Below are 18,531 nucleotides of genomic sequence, written 5' to 3' on the forward strand. Positions count from 1 at the left end.
TTATCACACTTTTTTAATAGAAAAACAACAAAATTGGAAATCTAATTAGCATCCCAGAGTCGCCTCTTCACTGTTGACGTTGAGACTGGTGATTTGCGGGTACTATTTAATGAAGCTGCCAGTTGAGGACTTGTGAGGTGTCTGTTTCTCAAACTAGACAATCTAATGTACTTGTCCTCTTGCTCAGTTGTGCACTGTAATCGAACCCACAAATGCTGATGCTCCAGATACTCAACTAGTCTAAAGAAGGCCAATTTTCTTGCTTCTTTAATCAGCACAACAGTTTTCAGCTATGCTAACATAATTGCAAAAGGGTTTTCTAAGGATCAATTTGCCTTTTAAAAGGATAAACTTGGATTAGCTAACACAACGTGCCATTGGAACACAGGAGTGATCGTTGCTGATAATGGGCCTCTGTACGCCTATGTAGATATTCCCCCCAAAATCTGCAATCTTTCCAGCTACAATAGTCATTTACAACATTAAATTGTCTACACTGTATTTCTGATCAATTTGATGTTATTTTAATGGACAAGAAATGTGCTTTTCTTTCAAAAACAAGGACATTTCTAAGTGACCCCAAACTTTTGAACGGTAGTGTAATTGCATTGCTGGACTATTTGAAACTTTACAAATAAAAGGAAATGTATGATTTAAACATGTCTTTAATGTTTATTTGTTTTAGCTGCTAGTGATAATTCCCTAATGGTTAATGAATTTGTGTTTACATCATTACGCCTTTATGTATGTGTTATGAATGACCAAAGTTGCCTGACCTTATAGTAAGCACAGCGTAATACGTTACAAGGCCTTTACGTATGTGTTATGAATGACCAAAGGGTTCTGACTTTAAATGAAATACAGCGTCATGCGATATAGAGTCTCACTTCAAACTAAGTTTTACCGGACAACCAATTTGACAGAGGTTGAAGAAGTTTGACAAGAACAATGGGCAAATATTATACAATCCACGTGTGAAAGCTCTTCTACTTACCCAGAAAGACTCACAGCTGTAATCACTGCCAAATGTGATTCTAACATTGACTCAGGGGTTTGAATACTTATGTAAATTAGATATATTTCATTTTCAATACATTTGAAAACATGTTTTCACTTTGTCATTATGGGGTATTGTGTGAGAAAAAAAAAGTATTTTATCCATTTTGATTTCAGGCTGTAACACAACACAATGTGCAATAAACATTGTTGATTCAATCAGTTTGTGCACTGGGGTGTCCCTTTGGTGGTCCCATAGCCCATTTCCAGCCTATGAGGCTCAGGTCTGGAGAGTGACAAGTTCAGTGTGACTTGGTGCCAGTGAGACCATGCAGAAGATGCATGACAAAGTTCAGTTTTCTTGGAAAACTTTAAGGGGATATTCTGAACCTGCAACAACAGGTCATCGTGGGAGTCTCCGGTGTGTTCAGTTTGACAAAGAACAAGCTTTCTTGTGAGCAGACAAACGGTAGCATAGCGCCGATCATACATTATTCAAACATAATAACATCATTTATAGCTTCTATATCCAACGTTTTGGGGTGTTGATGAGAAAATGCCCCGCCACCATCCCTACTAAAACACACACAGACACACACATCCACCGTGCCGACAACATAGTTACCATGGCAAAGCGGCACACCAATCACACCTCAAGTGCTGCTGGGTCTTTCTCGGTGACACGTCAGACAAAGCGAGTACTCAGCGTGTCAAAGCCTGCCATAGATTGGCCGTCCCTCCATCCCTCCCCACTTGTCAGAAGAAGCTGCTCACACAGCAGGGGAGCAGCGGGGGACAAGTAAGACAACCAAAGCCAAATAAAAGACCCGGCTTTATGGCACACTCACTGACCTGAACACTGGTCATCTCCAGACTTGGGTTCAAATACTATTTCAAATCATTTCAAATATTTTATCTGTGCTTGATTAAGCGTGCCTGGCTAAATAAACCAATAGAATAGTCCCAAAACATTAAACCCAGCCCATCTGGCACGCTAGAGAAAAGGCTCAAAGTACTTGAACGGTTTCAAATAGTCTGGTCGTATCCCAGACACACAGAACAAACGGTCAGATAAGTCTAAGACACTGGTCCAGCTAGATCTGCTCATCTGACCAGCTTTCCCCCTAATTTGTACATAGGCTACTGTGTTATTAGTTTCCATTACAACAGCATAATTGTAGAGTAATTATACAGTAGCGCAACTAAGTCCCTACTTAGTCTTTGCTGCAAAATTTCTACTCAGTCAAGTTGGAAATATAACAGTAATGGCACCCGGAGTGAAGGAAGTTAAAAAAAACTTCAATAGAACAGAAAAAAGATTACATTACGCTCTCCTTTTTTTTTTTTTTTTGCAATGGAATAATATTATGCATTATTCTTTTGCAAAATGTTATATTTAACACACTCTCAAGTTTCAGCAAGTTGTCTATAGTATTAGATCCAGAGTACAGTGGATCATGAATTCGAGAGTAGGCATAACGCCAGCCAACTCTACAGTATGATACCACCACCAGTTGATCCACAGCTGCAGGGCCGGGGTCTGACACATATGTGCACACACACACACACACACACACACACACACACACACACACACACACACACACACACACACACACACATACACACACACACACACACACACACACACACACACACACACACACACACACGGTTATGGGTTATGGGTTAGTTAGGAGTATGTGATACAAGTTTGAGGTGCGGTTTTTGAAGTGTTTTCTTTTTCCAATTTATGCTTTGGCCACAAATATGAGTATAGGGCGAGTCAACAACATTATTTGGGTTTGAGTAAATGGAATTTTTTCTTTACAAATTGAGCAGTTAAAGTAACTTTCAGAGAACTTCTAAGAATATTATTTAAAAACATATACATTCCATCCTCAGCATCAACACAACTCTCTTATCCTCTATCTTGTTAAGTTTGTTCAGGTGTGTTGGCTGCACCCACTAATAGGCCACACCTGATCTTAATGACGTGTTGCTGTGCGTTTTGCTGCCAACTTTACTTTACTTTGCTAGCTGACAACTTTACGTTTTTTGTTTTGTTTCTGTTTTTAATTACCGTTTATATTTTTAGTTTTTCCATCGCAACTTTTTTCCCTCATTCAACTTTTTCACTCCGGACGCTTTATCTGGACATGGTTCGTCAACACCTTCAACAGCCGAAGCTAAGTAGTAACATTAACATGATGTCTTCTAATTGCAGTCGCTGTACTCATAATATACAGGAGAACGATCGCCTTACGGCGAAAATAGCTGTGCTGCAAGCCCAGCTTCAGACGCAATCGTTAGGCAAGGGTAATTTCAGTGTAGGAAAGGAAGAAACAGCGTCTGTGCCACCAGTAAGTACAGATAGTAACGTTAGTATAAATCCCCCCGCACAGTCCCCACAGCCGGACAACTTTCTCATGGCTTCTGGAGGGAAATGCTGTTGGAATGCTCAACCGGTGTCGCTCATTCAGCAGACAGAAACTTTCAACCGGTTTTCCCCATTATGTAGCGAGTCGGAGTCTGAGTCTGAGTCTTCTCTTGTCTCTACTCCTCCCGTTACGGGGTCTGAGACGCCGAAGGCTCCCACCGTTAGCTCTGACAAATTGAAAACCCTAGTCATTGGCGACTCCATTACCCGCAGTATTAGACTTAAAACGAATCACCCAGCGATCATACACTGTTTACCAGGGGGCAGGGCTACCGACGTTAAGGCTAATCTTAAGATGGTGCTGGCTAAAGCTAAATCTGGCGAGTGTAGAGAGTATAGAGATATTGTTATCCACGTCGGCACCAACGATGTTAGGATGAAACAGTCAGAGGTCACCAAGTGCAACATAGCTTCAGCGTGTAAATCAGCTAGAAAGATGTGTCGGCATCGAGTAATTGTCTCTGGCCCCCTCCCAGTTAGGGGGAGTGACGAGCTCTACAGCAGAGTCTCAGCACTCAATCGCTGGTTGAAAACTGTTTTCTGCCCCTCCCAAAAGATAGAATTTGTAGATAATTGGCCCTCTTTCTGGGACTCACCCACAAACAGGACCAAGCCTGACCTGCTAAGGAGTGACGGACTCCATCCTACCTGGAGGGGTGCTCTCATCTTATCTACCAACATAGATAGGGCTCTAACTCCTTTAGCCCCACAATGAAATAGGGTGCAGGCCAGGCAGCAGGCTGTTAGCCAACCTGCCAGCTTAGTGGAGTCTGCCAATAGCACAGTCAGTGTAGTCAGCTCAGCCATACCCATTGAGACTGTGTCTGTGCCTCGACCTAGGTTGGGCAAAACTAAACATGGCGGTGTTCGCCTTAGCAATCGTATTAGGATAAAGACCTCCTCCATTCCTGCCATTATTGAAAGAGATCGTGATACCTCACATCTCAAAATAGGGTTACTTAATGTTAGATCCCTCACTTCAAAGGCAGTCATAGTCAATGAACTAATCACTGATCATAATCTTGATGTGATTGGCCTGACTGAAACATGGCTTAAGCCTGATGAATTTACTGTGTTAAATGAGGCCTCACCTCCTGGTTACACTAGTGACCATATCCCCCGTGCATCCCGCAAAGGCGGAGGTGTTGCTAACATCTACGATAGCAAATTTCAATTTACAAAAAAAAAAATGGCGTTTTCGTCTTTTGAGCTTCTAGTCATGAAATCTATGCAGCCTACTCAATCACTTTTTATAGCTACTGTTTACAGGCCTCCTGGGCCATATACAGCGTTCCTCTCTGAGTTTCCTGAATTCCTATCAGACCTTGTAGTCATAGCAGATCATATTCTAATTTTTGGTGATTTTAATATTCACATGGAGAAGTCCACAGACCCACTCCAAAAGTCTTTCGGAGCCATCATCGACTCAGTGGGTTTTGTCCAACATGTCTCTGGACCTACTCACTGCCACAGTCATACTCTGGACCTAGTTTTGTCCCATGGAATAAATGTTGTAGATCTTAATGTTTTTCCACATAATCCTGGACTATCGGACCACCATTTTATTACGTTTGCAATCGCAACAAATAATCTGCTCAGACCCCAACCAAGGAGCATCAAAAGTCGTGCTATAAATTCTCAGACAACACAAAAATTCCTTGATGCCCTTCCAGACTCCTTCTGCCTACCCAAGGACGTCAGAGGACAAAAATCAGTTAACCACTTAACTGAGGAACTCAATTTAACCTTGCGCAATACCCTAGATGCAGTTGCACCCCTAAAAACGAAAAACATTTGTCATAAGAAACTAGCTCCCTGGTATACAGAAAATACCCGAGCTTTGAAGCAAGCTTCCAGGAAATTGGAACGGAAATGGCGCCACACAAAACTGGAAGTCTTCCGACTAGCTTGGAAAGACAGTACCGTGCAGTACCGAAGAGCCCTCACTGCTGCTCGATCATCCTACTTTTCCAACTTAATCGAGGAAAATAAGAACAATCCAAAATTTCTTTTTGATACTGTTGCAAAGCTAACTAAAAAGCAGCATTCCCCAAGAGAGGATGGCTTTCACTTCAGCAGTAATAAATTCATGAACTTCTTTGAGGAAAAGATCATGACCATTAGAAAGCAAATTACGGACTCCTCTTTGAATCTGCGTATTCCTCCAGGGCTTAGCTGTCCTGGATCTGCACAGCTCTGCGAGGGCCTGGGATCGGGAGAGACACTTAAGTGTTTTAGTACTATATCTCTTGACACAATTATGAAAATAATCATGGCCTCTAAACCTTCAAGCTGCATACTGGATCCTATTCCTACTAAACTGCTGAAGGAGCTGCTTCCTGTGCTTGGCCCTCCTATGTTGAACATAATAAACAGCTCTCTATCTACCGGATGTGTACCAAACTCACTAAAATTGGCAGTGATAAAGCCTCTCTTGAAAAAGCCAAACCTTGACCCGGAAAATATAAAAAACTATCGGCCTATATCGAATCTTCCATTCCTCTCAAAAATTTTAGAAAAAGCTGTTGCGCAGCAACTCACTGCCTTTCTGAAGACAAACAATGTATACGAAATGCTTCAGTCTGGTTTTAGACCCCATCATAGCACTGAGACTGCACTTGTGAAGGTGGTAAATGACCTTTTAATGGCGTCAGACCGAGGCTCTGCATCTGTCCTCGTGCTACTAGACCTTAGTGCTGCCTTTGACACCATCGATCACCACATTCTTTTGGAGAGACTGGAAACCCAAATTGGTCTACACGGACAAGTTCTGGCCTGGTTTAGATCTTACCTGTCGGAAAGATATCAGTTTGTCTCTGTGAATGGTCTGTCCTCTGACAAATCAACTGTACATTTCGGTGTTCCTCAAGGTTCCGTTTTAGGACCACTATTGTTTTCACTATATATTTTACCTCTTGGGGATGTTATTCGAAAACATAATGTTAACTTTCACTGCTATGCGGATGACACACAGCTGTACATTTCAATGAAACATGGTGAAGCCCCAAAATTGCCCTCGCTAGAAGCCTGTGTTTCAGACATAAGGAAGTGGATGGCTAAAAACGTTCTACTTTTAAACTCGGACAAAACAGAGATGCTTGTTCTAGGTCCCAAGAAACAAAGAGATCTTCTGTTAAATCTGACAATTCATCTTGATGGTTGTAAAGTCGTCTCAAATAAAACTGTGAAGGACCTCGGCGTTACTCTTGACCCTGATCTCTCTTTTGACGAACATATCAAGACTGTTTCAAGGACAGCTTTTTTCCATCTACGTAACATTGCAAAAATCAGAAATTTTCTGTCCAAAAATGAAGCAGAAAAATTAATCCATGCATTTGTTACTTCTAGGTTAGACTACTGCAATGCTCTACTTTCCGGCTACCCGGATAAAGCACTAAATAAACTTCAGTTAGTGCTAAATACGGCTGCTAGAATCCTGACTAGAACCAAGAAATTTGATCATATTACTCCAGTGCTAGCTTCCCTACACTGGCTTCCCGTTAAGGCAAGGGCTGATTTCAAGGTTTTACTGTTAACCTATAAAGCGTTACATGGGCTTGCTCCTACCTATCTTTCCGAGTTGGTCCTGCCGTACATACCTACACGTACGCTATGGTCACAAGACGCAGGCCTCCTAATTGTCCCTAAAATTTCTAAGCAAACAGCTGGAGGCAGGGCTTTCTCCTATAGATCTCCATTTTTATGGAACAGTCTGCCTACCCATGTGAGAGACGCAGACTCGGTCTCAACCTTTAAGTCTTTACTGAAGACTTATCTCTTCAGTAGGTCATATGATTGAGTGTAGTCTGGCCCAGGAGTGTGAAGGTGAACGGAAAGGCTCTGGAGCAACGAACCGCCCTTGCTGTCTCTCCAGGGCCGGTTCCCCTCTCTCCACTGGATTCTCTACCTCTAACCCTGTTACTGGGGCTGAGTCACTGGCTTGCTGGTGCTCTTTCATGCCGTCCCTAGGAGGGGTGCGTCACTTGAGTGGGTTGAGTTACTGACGTGAACTTCCTGTCTGGGTTGGCGCCCCCCCTTGGTTGTGCTGTGGTGGAGACCTTTGTGGGCTATACTCGGCCTTGTCTCAGGATTGTAAGTTGGTGGTTGAAGATATCCCTCTAGTGGTGCGGGGGCTGTGCTTTGGCAAAGTGGGTGGGGTTATATCCTTCCTGTTTGGCCCTGTCCGGGGGTATCTTCGGATGGGGCCACAGTGTCTCCTGACCGCTCCTGTCTCAGCCTCCAGTATTTATGCTGCAGTAGTTTATGTGTCGGGGGGCTAGGGTCAGTTGGTTATACCTGGAGTACTTCTCCTGTCTTATCCAGTGTCCCGTGTGAATTTAAGTATGCTCTCTCTAATTCTCTCGTTCTCTCTTTCTCTCTGAGAACCTGAGCCCTAGGACCATACGTCAGGACTACCGGGCATGCTGACACCTTGCTGTCCCCAGTCCGCCCGGCCTTGCTGCTATTCCAGTTTCAACTGTTTCTGCCTGCGGTTACGAAACCCCCACCTGTCCCAGACCTGCTGTTTTCAACTCTTAATGATCGGCTATGAAAAGCCAACTGAGATTTATTCCTGATTATTATTTGACCATGCTTGTCATTTATGAACATTTTGAAAATCTTGGCTCTCTCTAATTTTCTCCTTCTCTCTTTCTTTCTCTCGGAGGACCTGGGCCCTAGGACCATGCGTCGGGACTGCCGCCCGTGGTGACTCCTTGCTGTCCCCAGTCCGCCTGGCCTTGCTGCTATTCCAGTTTCAGCTGTTCTGCCTGCGGTTATGGAACCGCCACCTGTCCCAGACCTGTTGTTTTTCAACTCTTAATGATCAGCTATGAAAAGCCAACTGAAAATTATTCATGATTATTATTTGACCATGCTTGTCACTTATGAACATTTTTGAACATCTTGGCATAGTTCTGTTATAATCTCCACCCGGCACAGCCAGAAGAGGACTGGCCACCCCTCATAGCCTGGTTCCTCTCTAGGTTTCTTCCTAGGTTTTGGCCTTTCTAGGGAGTTTTTCCTAGCCACCGTGCTTCTACACCTGCATTCTAGCTGTTTGGGGTTTTAGGCTGGGTTTCTGTACAGCACTTCGAGATATTATCTGATGTACGAAGGGCTATATAAAATAAAATTGATTGATTGATTGAATGAGTGTGTGTCTCCTTTGAAATGTGGTCCGTTTGAATAGACTAAACGAAAACTAAACAAAAAAAACGATCCAAAAATAAATCATTAGGAATAAGGTTTTGATGTGTCTGTCCTTGCATGGCTGTGTGCTCGATTTTATACACCTGTCAGCAACGGTGTGGCTGAAAGAACTGAATCCACAAATTTGAAGGGGTGTCCACATATGTTTGTGTACATAGTGTATTAACCACCTTTTATTGTGTAGTACATTTTTTATCCGGTACCGGTTACCTTCAGACGAGTCCCGTGACTCTTATGGGGAACGTAGAGCAAAATAATCTCCCCTTTCCAAAGTGGGGTTACATTAGTTTGTAGACACGAGCGTACCCGATGAGCTAAATCACTTCTATGCTCGCTTCGAGGCTAGCAACACTGAGGCATGCGTGAGAGCATCAGCTGTTCCAGACGACTGTGTGATTACGATCTCCGTAATCGACATAAGACCTTAAAACAGGTCAACATTCACAAGGCCGCGGGGCCAGACGGACTACCAGGACATGACCAACTGGCAGGTGTCTTCACTGACATTTTCAACATGTCCATGATTGAGTCTGTAATACCAACATGTTTCAAGCAGACCGCCATAGTCCCAGCGCCCAAGAACACTAAGGCAACCTGAATAAATGACTACAGACCCATAGCACTGATGTCTATAGCCATGAAGTGCTTCGAAAGGCTGGTAATGGCTCACATCAACATCATTATTACAGAAACCCTAGACCCACCCCAATTTGCATACCACCCAAACAGATCCACAGATGACGCAATCTCTATACAAAAGGAACCCCTACGTAAGAATGCTGTTCATTGACTACAGCTCAGCGTTCAACACCATCGTACCCTCAAAGCTCATCACTAAGCTAAGGATCCTGGGACTAAACACTTCCCTCTGCAACTGGATCCTGGACTTCCTGACAGGCCGCCCCCAGGTGGTGAGGGTAGGTAGCAACACATTTGCCACGCTTATCATCAACACTGGAGCCCCTCAGTAGTGCGTGCTCAGTCCCCTCCTGTACCCCCTGTTCACCCACGACCGCGTGACCAGGCACGACTCCAACACCATCATTAAGTTTGCAGACGACACAACAGTGGTAGGCCTGATCACCGTCAACGACGAGACAGCCTATAGGGAGGAGGTCAGAGACTTGGCCAGGTGGTGCCAGAATAACAACCTATCCCTCAATGTAACCAAGAATAAGGAGATGATTGTGTACTACAGGAAAGGAGGACCGAGAATGCCCCCATTCTCATTCTCATCAACGGGGCTGTAGTGGAGCAGGTTGAGAGCTTCAAGTTCCTTGGTGTCCACATCACCAACAAACTAGAATGTTCCAAACACACCAAGACAGTGGTGAAGAGGGCACGACAAAACCTATTCCCCCTCAGGAAACTAAAACGATTTGGCACGGGTCCTCAGATCCTCAAAAGGTTCTACAGCTGCAACATTGAGCGCATCCTGACTGGTTGCATCACTGCCTGGTATGGCAACTGCTCGGCCTCCGACCGCAAGGCACTACAGAGAGTAGTGTGTACGGCCCAGTACATCACTGGTGAAAAGCTGCCTGCCATCCACAACCTCTATACCAGGCGGTGTCAGAGGAAGGCCCTAAAAATTGTCATAGACCCCACCCACCCCAGTCGTAGACTCTTCTCTCTACTACCGCATGGCAAGCGGTACCGGAGCGCCAAGTCTAGGACCAAAAGGCTTCTCAATGGCTTTTACCCCCAAGCCATAAGACTCCTGAACAGGTCATCAAATGGTAATCAAATGTTTATCATATATGCATAGTCACTTTAACTATACATTCATGTACATACTACCTCAATTAGCACGACTAACTGGTGCCCCCACACATTGGCTACCCGGACTATCTGCATTGTGTCCCACCACCCACCACCCTCCAACCCCTTTTTATGCTACTGCTACTCTCTGTTTATCATATATTCATAGTCACTTTAACCATACCTACATGTATATACTACCTCAATTAACCTGACTAACTGGTACCTGTATGTAGCCTCGCTACTGTATGCAGCCTCGCTACTGTTATTTTTCACTGTCGTTTTTATTTCTTTACTTATGTATTATTCACCTAATACCTATTTTTTACTTAACAATTGCACTGTTGGTTAGGGCCTGTAAGTAAGCATTTCACTGTAAGGTCTACACCTGTTGTATTCGGCGCACGTGACAAATAAACTTTGATTTGATTTTAGATTATTTGGACGCTACAAACAGAAGTTGGCACATTAATTTCAGAGGAATGAGGTGTGTAGAGAAAAACGGAGACCACCATAGCGTTCGTGAGATTCTCATCTTTCTGTAGGGTGGTCATATTAGTTTTGTAGGCCAAACCGTTCGGACACTACAGCCGTTTTCATGGAAAGACCGATTTTCACGATCTAATGGTTTGACAAACACAGCTGTAGCTCGGCCACCTTCCACAGCAGATGCGGAATGCAGCCATTGGCAGAAGAGGTGGATTGAGATGCAGCCCATGCAAAAAACTGATATCTCTAGTTAAACTGACAGATTTTGATGGTTTTAAAAAATATATATCATTATATTGACGCACCGGTTTATCAACAGACTCTAGAGGGATAATTATTAATGCATAATCAAATTAATTTCCCTTTCTGTGTCCTATCTGTGTTTGGAGTTAAAAAAAGATAACCCAAAATAAGCTAGCAGTGTTATTTAAAATCACATGGAATGTTTTCAGGAAAGTTATTAAAAAACTTCCAAAATAACCTTTACAATCCGCTCTCAGAGTGTTAGGCTTCCAATAACAATCATAACAAAACTTCCATAACATTCAGATAATGTTCTCAGAATGTTATTTAACTACTTTAAAGTAACTTTAAAATAATTTCTGTTCTCAGAGCATTAATTAAACATTCAGAACTTGAGTAAAACATTCTCAGAACTTCCCTTCAGCCAAAAGAAGTTCCCAGAACCGTCTGGAATGCTCACATTTGTTCTAAGAATGTTTTAGCGGTAAGGAAACGTAGTTCTCCGTTCTCGGAAACAATATGAAACCAAAAACACACATTCCCACAACTTCCAAGCAACCAAATGTGCAAGCTGGGAAGTACCCTCCTTCCCTTTCCCTCAGTCCCTCACACTGTCTCTCATTCCATCTTAGAGAAAGGAAAGGTTGTGTTTATAAGTGACCAGGAGAACTAAATCCTCCCATCTCAGGAGCTGAGTGCTGACCTGTGACCTGGAATGTGTTTCCCTCTCCTCCCTCAAATATCCAAGCTCTACTCATCACCTCCCTCCCACTCATTATAGATCCTCTCTGCCTCCCCCATGCTGACAGGCATGCAGCTATATGACTCCTCCAGCCCAGAGGAGAGGAGATAACAACAGAACAAATAGCTCTCCTGAGGGATGAGCTTTATACATGGCTTTTGTCTGGTTCTCACACAAATCCACAAAGAAAGGAAGAAATGAGCTATGAGCTGTTTTGATACAAAACATTCTTATAAAAGTCATAGTATTTTAGATTCAGATGTGTTTCCTAAGTCCTCGCTTGAAATGGCAGACTATTTTACCTGAGGTACAGGTACATTAAAACAGGTTCAGGAAGATTTAATAACAACCCAATAACCTCCAAAGTACCATGCAAATGATTTGGGTACCTCCGAAAAGCCAGTATTTTCAAAAAGAAAAATCATTCTCTTTAATCACTCCCTCCCCCTGAGAACGTTTGACCATTATAATCAGTGCAGTGGCGACATGAAAAATAATTAATGGGCAGAATTGGAGTGAATTTATGAGTTGAGCATTGAACCCCTAAAAATGAATGCATGAGGTAATAGAAACTGAGGCTGAGCATATGTCATGATGAATTTTAAAACTGAACTTTTCCATATCAATCATGTAAGAATATTTTGGGGATAGTGGGTTTTTTAAGAGTGAAAGATCCATGAGAGAAAGTACAGCCACACACAGACCACTCTGGCCTCAGGGGCCAATTTCAACACCTTGGCAGAACAGAGAGGGAGAATCAACCATGTCATGACCCCTGAACACAAACATTACAGTAACTGAACATGAACTCATTCCCTGTCTTTCCTGAATTTTCCAGACTGCCCTGGGATATAACACTTCTGTAGCACTGGATTCTCCCCAGACACTCACAAAACCAAGTGAGGAATATATTTCAAAGGGGAAATGTCCTAACCCTCTGAATTTCTCTCAATTGAAATCTGTACATATCCATCTTACATGTGGACACAGTGTAGATTTAATTACAGATATCCATGTGACATGTTTCGATTTTTTTTTTTTTTTTGTGGAAACATGACCATATCTGTACATAAACTGGAAGGGTTCAAACCACAGATGCACTAATCTAATCACCTCTTCAATGAAATGCTTGTTTGCCTGTAGAAATGTACTCTCTTTATTACAGCATCCATGCAGGCAGCCAGGACCTCACACAGTGGAGATTTCTACATGACAAGATAGAGTACTGTCCTGTAAACCTCTCATCTGATGGGCTTAATACAACTTCCCGACTATAAAGGTGTAAGCCCGAGCCATATACTGTATACCAATGGGGTTGAAGTGTTAATGGAGTGAATTCTATCATTACAGGGTAGTGTTTTGTGTTCACCCACTACTCAATACGAGAGATGAAGGAGACTCTGAGGAGCAGAGAGGCGAAAGAGATTTCTACTTTTCAATTCACATTACATCCTTGCCTTACCTTTCATTGTGGCTGGCAATGGAACGTTCTTGGTCCGTAGCTCGAATTGCCTGTAAATATCACAGAAGACACTAGCCAGTAAGCTCAAAGTACTTAACATTCCAAGCAACTTTTCTTCTAAAACCTATTACACTCTTGAATAATGTAACAATACAGAAGTGTAGACTATTAAAGGGTTTATTTTACACATTAAATTAGCTGGCAATACACAGCTAAATTCTACTAAGTAGCTAGCTAACAAACTAAAAAGAACAGGACAAGCCGCACACTCTAGGATGTCCAATGCAATAATTAGTTTCCAGCTAGCTAACTAACAACATGCTTCATGATCAAGAACTGTTAACATATCAATATTGAACATTGACCCCTCACATACGAATATAAAAGTACAAGTAATCATATAATACAGTGTCATTCATGTTATAATATTGTTATTTATTTAACTAGTTAAGAAAAAATTATTATTTACAATGAAGGCCTACTCCAGCCAAACCCAGACGACACTGGGCCAATTGTGCACCACCCTATGGGACTCCCAATCATGGCCGGATGTGATGCAGCCTGGATTTGAACCAGGGACTGCAGAGATGCCTCTTGCACTGATATGAAGTGCCTTAGACTGCTGCACCACTTGGGAGCCCTTAGGCTACACAGCTAGGTAATGTTAGCAAGCAAGCTAGCTAAATAAAATAATTTATGCATCTTCACATAAACGTGCTGGCTGTAACTAAATGCTGGTGTTTATCTGAACCATCGCTAGACAGGCACTCTTAGGCTTACACTAGCTTCCGTATTAAAGTTACCTTAGAATGAACCAGGCTTTTTTTTTTGTTGCAATTTCATGGAAGTCATTATATGAGGTAAAAGCTAAATGCAACTGAAAAAGTTGATAATTCCCTGGGGAGTTGCTTCTTGTTTCAGAGCAGTCAGGCAAAAAAATATATACATATATATATATTGCATGTGGCTAACGTACGTACAGTTGATTACTATATCGCCCGCCTTGGGCCAATCAGAAATTGTTCAACACCCAGAAATCCCCGTAATAAAAGTGTTTGACATCATTTTTTAATGACTACTTTGTCTCTGTACCCCATACATACAATTATCTGTAATGTCCCTCAGTCGAGCAGTGAATTTCAAACACAGATTCAACAACAAAGACCAGGGAAGTTTTCCAATTTATTCTGTACAAAAAAGCAGACATTGAATATCCCTTTGAGCATAGTGAAGTTATTACTTACACTTTGGATGGTGTATCAATACACTCAGTCACTACAAAGATACAGACGTCCTTCCTAACTCAGTTGCCAGAGAGGAAGCTGACCAAATTATGCAAGATTTTACTTCTGAGTTAACCAAGATTAGACTGCTGTCAGAAGTGACGACAATTTGCTTTGGTTTTGGTAGATAAGTCACTACCAAGAAACGCTTAGCATTTTCTGACAAAAACGTTGTTTTACTCAAATAGAGTGTCTGAAGTTACACATCACACTATTACAACCGTGTGACTGTTTTGGAGTAAAATGTTCAATATATTTTCTTAAACATCCCTCTGTATTGTGTTCTTATTCATACGTTCTAGGGGGCATTTTGAGACCTTAAGGAGCATCAGGTACGTTTAGAATGTCTACCAATGGCATATCCATTTTTTTGTTTGAAATTACAATGGTCACTCAAAACATTTATAAAGTATAACTAGCCCACACAAAAATACTTACTCATGATTAGTAAATGGTTTAAAAGGACCGATATTAAACATCTTATGATCTTATCAATCATTATTAAATACTTAAAAAGTTGTTTATAAGTATGTGAATAATTAAGTTATTAACATTTACAAATGTGTAAGTAATGATTAATACACGATTAATAAACTATTACGTGGAGTTATTACATTTTTGTTTGAGACATTTGACAACCACATCCCTAACTGTACTTTCTCAAACAGGGGTAGAGAAGAGGGCCAGGGGACAGGACAGTTTTGAAACAGAGATAACTTACATCTCTCCCCTACTGAATGGCATAATAAACATACAGTAAGTAAGTGTTGCTAGCTGAGGCTACGTTCAAGACCCTTCAAAACGTTAAACGTGACACAATTAACTCTCTGGCCATGGAAGCCCGATTACAGTATATTAGATGCAAGATGAAATTGAATGAGAAACACATCTGCATTAATCCAGTTCTAACGTGTGTGTGCGTGTGCATGTGCAGTGACACTGATATTCAAGCTGCAATTATCCTGCCAAGTCAAGGGGAAAGCAGAAACTACATCTTAGCTTACAATAGGTTACAATCTGCACAAAATGAAAACATATGGGGACTACACGAATAGAGAGAAAAACATAATGAGATTTTGGTCAGTCACTAAATTCAACAGCACTCTCTTAACTTTTACAATGACCTCAGCGGGGTGGACACATAATGACCATAAATTACTTTACCACATGGGTCACTTATTAGGCCCTGCATTTGCTACCTTTATGAGACCAATGGGGAGCAATATTTCATGGCATTGTGACATTAGACGAGCCAGGGTAAGGATGGTGTGGTTGATTATACTATTGCCCATAATATTAGGACAATAGGGAAATACCAGAAAGCACCCGCAGTAACAGCCCAAAAATATTGATGAAGAATTACATTTTTCCCTAGTAACTGTGAAGAACTCTTGATTAAACATCTTTCAAAAGATGGATTGCTCTTTGATCTGTGATACATGTTGCACCTTGTTTATTTATAGAATTCATTTGGATGAACATACCTCTCTGAATTAAGAGCTATGGTCAAGAGTCTATGTTTTGATCAGCTGTTTAATACCAGTTCAATCAGAGTCACCATGAGGCAGCACAGCTTCAGTCATTTGTGCCAGCTAATGTAGTAGTCAGCTACTCATACAAGCTGACGTTAAACAGAGCAAACATGCCCCCTACAGATCTTTCCCAGGACTGGTTAAGTGAGGTGAATAACTGTAGTAAAACTATGGGAAACATTGGGACACTATGGCGTGGTCGGGGGAAATTAACCACAGCAAACAAAATGTAAATCACATATCTCTTGTTTTTAAGTTAACATGAATAATGATTGTCTGTGACTGAAACGCTGTATTTGTGGTGAAGTTAGTTAGTACAAGTACATACAGTACCAGTCAAAAGTTTGGACACACCTACTCATTCAAGGGTTTGTATACATTGTAGAATAATAGTGAAGACATTACAACTATGAAATAATACACGTGGAATCATGTAGTAACCATAAAAGTGTTAAACGAATCAACATATATTTTAGATTTTAGATTATTCAAAGTATCTACCCTTTGCCTTGACAGCTTTGCACACTCTTTGCATGCTCTCAACCAGCTTCACCTGGAATGCTTTTCCAACAGTCTTGAAGGAATTCTCATACATGCTGATTAGTTGTTCGCTGCTTTTCTTTCACTCTGCGGTCCAACTCATCCCAAACCATCTCAATTGGGTTGAGGTTGGATGATTGTGGAGGCCAGGTCATCTGATGCAGCACTCCATCACTCTCCTTCTTGGGCAAATAGCCCTTATAGCCCAAATAGCCTGGAGGTGTGTTGGATCATTGTCCTGTTGAAAAACAAATGATAGTCCCACTAAGCGTAAACCAGATGGGATGGTTTATCGCTGCCGAATCCTGTGGTAGACATGCTGGTTAAGTGTGCCTTAAATTCTAAATAAATCACAGACAGTGTCACCAGTAAAGCACTCCCACACCATCACATCTCCTCCTCCGTGCTTCACGGTGGGAACCACACATGCAGAAATCATCGATTCACCTACTCTGCGTCTCACAAAGTCACTAAGGTTGGAAGCAAAAATCTCATATTTTGACTCATCACACCAAAGGACAGATTTCCACCAGTCTAATGTCCATTGCTTGTGTTTCTTGGCCCAAGCATGTCTCTTCTTCTTATTGGTGTCTTTTAGTAGTGGTTTCTTTGCAGCAATTAGACCATGAAGGTCTGATTCACACAGTCTCCTCTGAACAGTTGATGTTGAGATGTGTCTGTTACTTGAACTTTGTGAAGCATTTATTTGAGCTGCAACTTCTGTGGCTGGTAACTCTAATGAACTTATCCGCTGCAGCAGAGGTTACTCTGGGTGTTTCTTTCTTTCTTTTATTTATGTAACCTTTATTTAAAGGTTAGGCAAGTCAGTTAAGAACAAATTTTCATTTACAACGACGGCCTACCAAAAGGCAAAAGGCCTCCTGCGGGGATGGGTGCTGGGATTAAAAATAAATAGAATAAAAATATTGGACAAACAGACATCACAACAGGAGAGACAACACAAAACTACATAACATGACAACAACATGGTAGAACTCAACATGGTAGCGCGCAAAACAGGGTACAAACATTGTTGGGCACAGACAACAGCACAAAGGGCAAGAAGGTAGAGACAACAATACATCACACAAAGCTGCCACAACTGTCAGTAAGAGTGTCCATGATTGAGTCTTTGAATGAAGCGATGGAGATAAAACTGTCCAGTTTGAGTGTTTGTTGCAGCTCGTTCCAGTCGCTAGCTGCAGCGAACTGAAAAGAGGAGCGACCCAGGGATGTGTGTGCTTTGGGGACCTTTAACAGAATGTGACTGGCAGAACGGGTGTTGTATGTGGAGGATGAGGGCTGCAGTAGATATCTCAGATAGGGTGGAGTTAGGCCAAAGAGGGTATTATAAATAAGTAACGGTTAGACAGAGATGACCAGTTTACAGAGGATTATAGAGTGCAGTGATGTGTCCTATAAGGAGCATTGGTGGCAAATCTGATGGCCGAATAGTAAAGAACATCTAGCTGCTCGAGAGCACCCTTACCTGCCAATCTATAAATTACGTCTCCATAATCTAGCATGGGTAGGATGGTCATCTGAACCAGGGTTAGTTTGGCAGCTGGGGTGAAAGAGGAGTGATTACGATACAGGAAACCAAGTCTAGATTTATCTTTAGCCTGCAGCTTTTATACGTGATTTGATATGTGCTGAGAGAAGTACAGGGTTTCCTGTCGCAGTCCTCATGAGAGCCAGTTAGATCATAGCGCTTGATGGTTTTTGCGACTGCACTTGAAGAAACTTTAAAAGTTCTTGAAATTTTCCGCATTGACTTACATTCATGTCTTAAAGTAATGATGGACTATTGTTTCTCTGCTTATTTGAGCTGT

The sequence above is a fragment of the Salvelinus fontinalis genome, chromosome 9 (genome assembly GCF_029448725.1).
Source record: "Salvelinus fontinalis isolate EN_2023a chromosome 9, ASM2944872v1, whole genome shotgun sequence".
Lineage (NCBI taxonomy): Eukaryota > Metazoa > Chordata > Actinopteri > Salmoniformes > Salmonidae > Salvelinus > Salvelinus fontinalis.